The 7142-nt window shown below is 41.1% G+C and overlaps 1 long non-coding RNA gene across 2 annotated transcripts; it reads right to left on the reverse strand.

Moving 5' to 3' along the window:
- Nucleotides 1–840: 840 nt before the first annotated feature.
- LOC149132546 (uncharacterized) lies at nt 841–4113 on the reverse strand. Of its 2 annotated transcripts, none has more exons than XR_016244484.1 (3): nt 4021–4113; nt 2973–3078; nt 841–2493 (listed from the first exon to the last, which is right to left on the reverse strand). It is a non-coding gene; the product is annotated as an uncharacterized LOC149132546 (long non-coding RNA). The 2 variants fall into 2 exon arrangements; XR_016244482.1 differs by having other exon boundaries at nt 3942–4065.
- Between the last annotated feature and the right edge of the window lie 3029 nt (nt 4114–7142).

Raw genomic sequence — 7142 nt, forward strand, 5'->3', positions numbered from 1 at the left:
GACATGGTGTCGTCTGCAGTAAGAGGCTTAGTACTTCATTGTAAGGAGCTTGAGTCCAATAAGAAACTGTGCTAAGAGGTTTATTGCCTCAAATATGTAAATTATAAAAGAACAATGTTTTAGAGAAGCAGAGTTCGGTGGGTGACTTCTGCCTTCTCCCATTAATATCATCGTGTTCATCATTCATCTCATCAATGTCTTTGTCCAGCCCGCAGCTACTCCATCTATGTACGGCTTTCATAGCCAATATAATGAAATAAAGTAGCTCATTTTCATTATCATTCATTTTTATCATAAGTTTTTTTTTTTCTAATTGTTATATGTCCCCACTGGCCCCCTTGTGGGTAATAAAGAAATCACTCCTCATTCGTTAAGTCCTTGTTATATAGGACCTTATAAAATATCTTCAAGAACAGAGAAGACAATCATATTAGATGCTGAAGGAAAACCAGAAACAGAAAATGTGGATAGAGTCAAGGAGGCTTTCGTCAAATCCATCCGGAATTCAAGAACATGAAAATATAATTGTAAAAAGAAACCAAAAACATGTGATCTCAATATGAAATTAAAACAAAAGTATCGAGGCTATCAAATGGACAGGCCACAAACGCAAGAATGAAAGAAACCAAGCTACTACGTCTAATTTTGTCTGGTGACCACTGTGTGGCCATCCGTGCCACTGATAGAAGAATCAGCTGAGGCAAAGCCTAAAACTGACTGACATCAATCCCAAAGCCTGGGACATTGAAGCTGAGGAAAGGCTGTGGTGGTACCAACTGCCCTACAGAAACAGATATTACATGAATTTCATAGTGGACACCTGGGAATGTCGAGAATGAAAGCTTTGACAAGGAGTTACACGTCTTGGCCGACACTGGACAAGGACATTGAAAATTTGGTAATAATCTTGTAGAGGTTGTGTTCCAGCAGCCAAAGCACCACAAATACCAATCATGGCCTGAGTCCATTGTCCATATAGACTACACTGGACCACTGAATGGTGCCTACTACATTGTTGATAACCTTACCATGTGGCCGGAAGTATGTAGGTGCAGTCAACCTACCGCGAAGGTAGCAAAGTTCCTGCATGAACTTTTTGCTCAATACTATGTTCCAGACACCACAGTATCAGACAATGGAACATAATTTACAGGAGGAGTTCAAGAAATTGTATAAAATGCATGCAATCAAGCACACGTTTACTCCGCCCTACCACCCAGGGTCAAATGGGCAAGCAGAATGATTTGTAGATACTTTGAAGCAAGTGCTAGAGAGAAAAAAAAAATTAGGCAATGACGAAATGCTAAATAAATTCTAAATATCAGTTCAGGCAAGTCACCTGCAGATCTAATGTTCGATTGAAAAATTAAATTGATCTTTGTCACTTTTTTTTATAACAGTAACCAAAAATATACTGCAGTCTCTACAAGCCCAAACATCACACAATATGGTAATTTATATAAATAGAATTATAGAAAAACAAAGTCTGAAGTTCTAAAATAACTAAAACATAAAATAAAATAAAAAATTTTAAATTTCAACACCTCACAGGATAAAGGTTGTGTGTGTGTGTGTGTATGTGTGTGTGTGTGTGTGTGTGTGAGGAAAAGATATTTGCTAACAGATTATTATGTTATCAAAAACAATTTATCATTTACATACCTCTTAAATCTATGCAAAAATTCCAGCAATGCCCTTTTCATTCCTACTGGGATCGATACCAGTTAAGTCTAATTTGAGGATCCACAGAGGTTTATGGGGGTGGGACTTGCATAATTGTACAAGATATTTGCAGAACACAAATTCATAAAAATTTTTTAAATTATCAAACTTTACGTGATGTCATTCAACCGATAATTAATAACAGGCCGTGCGCATATGCGCAAGTTTTAAAAACATTTTGAAATTAGGGTGAATGATGGTGGTCTTGGTACTAGTGGAGGGGAGGGGACACACCACATGCAAAGTCACCATCATCAATTAACCCCAATGAGCAGCACTGCAAATCAATCTCCAATGCTTCTTCATGCCTGTCTACTCGTTCACTCTCACTCTTTGTACATAACCACACGTGTGTGTGTGTATATATATATCTATATACACACACACATATATATATATATATATATATATATATATATATATATATATACACACACACACATATATATGAGTTTTTTTCAGTTTCCATCTAGCAAATCCACTCTGAAAGTTTTGGTCAGCCCATGTGGTTGCGAAGCAAACTTCTTAACCACAGAGCCACTCATGCAGACAAGGACAAAATAGATACAGGACTCAAAAAATAACACAAATATCAAGAGACAAAATCGTCCTGAATCTCTAAAAATATTAGCAGCCATTGCAGGTCTCTGCAGTCAACTCGGAATTTCCTTTGAGAACAAGTGTGGACACACCGGCTATGGAGATGAGCACTCGTTTGAGTTTGGTCTGACCAACAGCACATTTCTCGGAGGCTCTCAACAAGCTATGAATCTGCAAAGGAAATTCAGCGAAGTGGCTTAAAATATTACAAACCAACAAAAGAAAAAAAGAAAAGAAAAAGAAACTCTACACCATTTTGATACCAACATATCTGATCAAACTGATCTTTGTTCTACAATACTAACTTCCTATTTCACAGTGATTTAAAGTTTAACAGAGGGGGCGGGGGTACAACCACACCAATAGTCACAATCAGTTATAAAGATTCATAAAATGTGAGACTTTTTTTTTTTTTATATATATATATATCAGGTTTTTAAATAGAAACTTACCTTCTAACATTTCTGCTGTGTGGAAATGAAACAACAACAACAAAAAATAATAAAGCTTTGGATGTTTTTTTTTTTTTTAAATAAGTGAGTAAAATACCATATCAAAGCATTTTCAATGTTAGTAAAGAAAGAGAAGTCAATAAAACTTGACATTCAGAAAGAAAACGAATTGCAAATTGCAATAACATACTACCATACCTGAACGAGCTGGGAAATTTCATCGGAGACCTCCACTTGAGTTGCTTCTGGCCGAAACACTTTGTTTCATTTTCTTCTGGACATCTCAGCAACTGATGTTGACAAACTGTGTATTAGAAATATTGATCTTACTTAAGTTTCTGTGTAAAGGTAGTATGGGTGGTCTTTCAAAGGTTTTCTATAAGAAACATGGTGACTACAAATGGTAAAGGAAGGAGTAATAGAAACAGGACACATGGATTACTGTTAACCACTAATTCAGTCTCTGCAAATAGCCGGACTGGAAGCCAGTGGTTGTTGTTGAAACTAACAGCAAGTAAAGTAATCTCTTGAGGCTCTAGAGTTCTAGTCGTTGGAGACATCTACATAGCTAGAAACAGCTGCCAAATCACGCACAGATCATAGACACCTGTCTTCCACAGCGAGAAATAGCAGCCAAATCCCGCGCAGATCAAGAACATCTCTGAGGCGCCAATAAGCGAAAGTCACCAGAATTAAAAACACTGAACCATTTGAGTGTTTAGTAATTAGGCAATGCGCACCTCTTCTGAAATAGTTAGTGAAGTCAAATTATCTCCTTCCTTTAAAATCAGCTGTTGACGTGTCGTTGTCAGGTAGAAGTGGACAACAGGGTAACCACGTAATTAGGAGATGAAAAGGGGAGGGGTTAAGTGTTATCCCGGAAAAAGGGGTGGGAAAAAGTGAAGTTTAATGGGTCTGACTGAGTTAAGGGCACCTGTGAACTTGATAGGAAGAACGGGGATTCCTTCAATAAAATACAAATAATATATAAGTATATGCATAATAACAACAAATGGAGCAAAACGCATGTCGATGAAAGTTCCAAGCAAATGAGGGCCATTTCACAAAAAAAGAAAGGGTAGCTGGAATTATCACTTGTTTCTCACCAGGGAGAACATAATAAAACATTAAGTAGCAAGACAAAAACGAAATTGTGGGGTAACTTACGAGCTAAGATGTTACATGGTCAGTCCTTACATATAAGTTTCGAAGCAAGTGAGGGCCATTTCACCAAAAAAGCACTCACCGAAGTTCGTTGTAAATAAACAAGTCCGCCATATTTATCAATGACATTCTACTTCGACAGTCTCACAAGACAACAATGAAACAAGGAACTCAGACGATTAGATTGTTATCATTTCCCCTGTTAATGAATAAACCATTGAAATAAGAGATCCCTTACTTGAGCAATAGGTAAGGGTTAAAGACATGAATAGGATCTAGAAGTAAATAAAAAAAATCATCAAATATATATACATCGCCCCCATGCTAGCATGGAAAACAGATATAAAAATGATTGCCATACATATGTACGTCTATGGATATGTATACATGTGTGTGTGTGTGAAGGTATGGAGCCTAGTGGTTAGGGTGTTGCACTCACAGTGGCTAGATTGTGGGTTCAATTCCCATACTGAGCAGTACATTGTATTCTTGGGCAAAACACCTTATTTCATATTGCTGCAGTCCACTCAATTGTAAATAGATTTCCCAGCAATGGACTATCTTTCTGATCAGGGGGAACAGACATTACCCTGCTTGCATAGCCAGTAGGGTGCACGTTCTTGCGGCTCCGGGCACGTTCTTGCCGTGCCGGACACGTACTTACTGCCCCGGATTCGTACTTACGACCCCAGGCACGTACAGACGGCCCCAGTAACTTACTTGCGGCCCCATGTAGTGACTGCCCCGAACACGTTCTTGCGTCTCTAAGCAGCTTCTGGCAGCAGCCCTAGACATGTTCTTGTGCCCCTAGACACGTTCTTGCGGCGCCAGGTACGTTCTTGCGTCGCTGGGCACGTACTCACGGCCCTGAGCACGTACTTACAGCTCCGGGCACATATCTGCGGCTCCAGGCACATACTTATGGCCCCAGGCAATTACTAGCGGCACTAGGCACGTAGTTACTGCCCCGAACACTGGCCATAAAGTAGGGGACCAGAAATTCAACACTGGCCATAAAGTAGGGGAACAGAAATTCAACACTGGCCATAAAGTCGGGGAGGAATAATTGCCCACTGGCCATATAGACGGGGACCACAAATCGCACACAGGCCATAAAGTCGGGGACGAATAGTTGCACACTGGCCATAAAATGGGGGACCAAAAATCGCACACGGGCCAAAAAGTCGGGGACCAAAAATTGTACACTGGACATGAAGTCGGGGACCATAAATCGCACAGTGGCCATAAAGACGGGGACCTTAAATTGAACACTGGCCATAAAGTCGAGGCTGAAAAATTGCACACCGGCCATAAAGTCGAGGAACAAAATTCGCACACTGGCCATAAAATGGGGGACCAAAATTGAACACTCGCCATAAAGTCGGGGACCAAAAATCGCACACTAGCCATAAAGACGGGGACCTAAAATTGAACACTGGCCATAAAGTGGAGGCTGAAAAATTGCACACCGGCCATAAAGACGGGGACCGAACATTGTACACTGGCCATAAAGTCGGGTCCCAAAAATCGCACACTGGCCATAAAGACGGGGACCTAAAATTGAACACTGGCCATAAAGTCGGGAACCAATAATTGCACATTGGCCATAAAGACGGGGACCAAAAATTGAACATTGGCCATAAAGTCGGGGACCATAAATAGCATAGTGGCCATAAAGTCGGGGACCTAAAATTGAACACTGGCCATAAAGTCGGGGACCAATAATTGCACATTGGCCATAAAGACGGGGACCAAATGTTGAACACTGGCCATAAAATCGGGGACCTATATTTGAACACTGGCCATAAAATGGGGGACCAAAAATTGCACACTGGCCATAAATACGGGGATCAAAAATTGAACACTGGCCATAAAGTCGGGGACCATAAATAGCATAGTGGCCATAAAAACGGGGACCTAAAATTGAACACTGGCCATAAAGTCGGGGACCAATAATTGCACATTGGCCATAAAGACGGGGACCAAATGTTGAACACTGGCCAAAGTCGGGGACCTAAAATTGAACACTGGCCATAAAATGGGGGACCAAAAATTGCACACTGGTAATAAATACGGGGATCAAAAATTGAACACTGGCCAAAAAGTCAGGACCAAATATTGTACACTGACCATATAATTGGGGACCAAAAATTGAACACTGGCCATAAAGTCGGGGAACAAAAATCGCAAACTGGCCATAAAGACGGGAACCAAAAACTGAACAATGGCCATAAAGACGGGGACCTAAAATTGAACACTCGCCATGAAGTCTGGACCAAAAATTGCACACCGGCCATAAAGACGGGGACCGAACGTTGTACACTGGCCATAAAGTCGGGGAACAAAATTCGCACACAGGCCATAAAGTCGGGGACCAGAAATCAACAATGGCCATAAAGTCGGGGATGAATAATTGCACGCTGGCCATAAAGACGGGGACCAAATATTAAACACTGGACATAAAGTCGGGGACCTATAATTGAACACTGGCCATAAAATGGGGGACCAAAATTGAACACTGGCCATAAAGTCGGGGACCAAAAATTGCACACTGACCAAAAAGACGGGGATCAAAAATTGTACACTGGCCATAAAGTCGGGGACCATAAATAGCATAGTGGCCATAAAGACGGGGACCTAAAATTGAACACTGGCCATAAAGCCGGGGACCAATAATTGAACGTTGGCCATAAAGACGGGGACCAAAAATTCAACATTGGCCATAAAGTCGGTGACCATAAATCGCATAGTGGCCATAAGGACGGGGACCTAAAATTGAACACTGGCCATAAAGACGGGGACCAAAGATGGAACACTGGCCATAAAGTCGGGGACCAAAAATCGCACACTGGCCATAAAGACGGGGCCCAAAAATTGAACACTGGCCATAAAGTCGGGGACCATAAATCGAAGAGAGGCCATAAAGACGGGGACCTAAAATTGAACATTGGCCATAAAGTCGGGGACCAATAATTGCACATTGGCCATAAAGACGGGGACCAAATTTTGAAAACTGGCCATAAAGTCGGGGACCTATAATTGAACACTGGCCATAAAATTGGGGATCAAAAATTGAACGCTGGTCATAACGTCGGGGACCATAAATAGCATAGTGGCCATAAAGACGGGGACCTAAAATTGAACACTGGCCATAAAGTCGGGGATCAATAATTGCACATTGGCCATAAAGACGGGGACCAAATG

The sequence above is a fragment of the Octopus bimaculoides genome, chromosome 15 (assembly GCF_046866305.1).
Source record: "Octopus bimaculoides isolate indiv1 chromosome 15, ASM4686630v1, whole genome shotgun sequence".
NCBI lineage: Eukaryota > Metazoa > Mollusca > Cephalopoda > Octopoda > Octopodidae > Octopus > Octopus bimaculoides.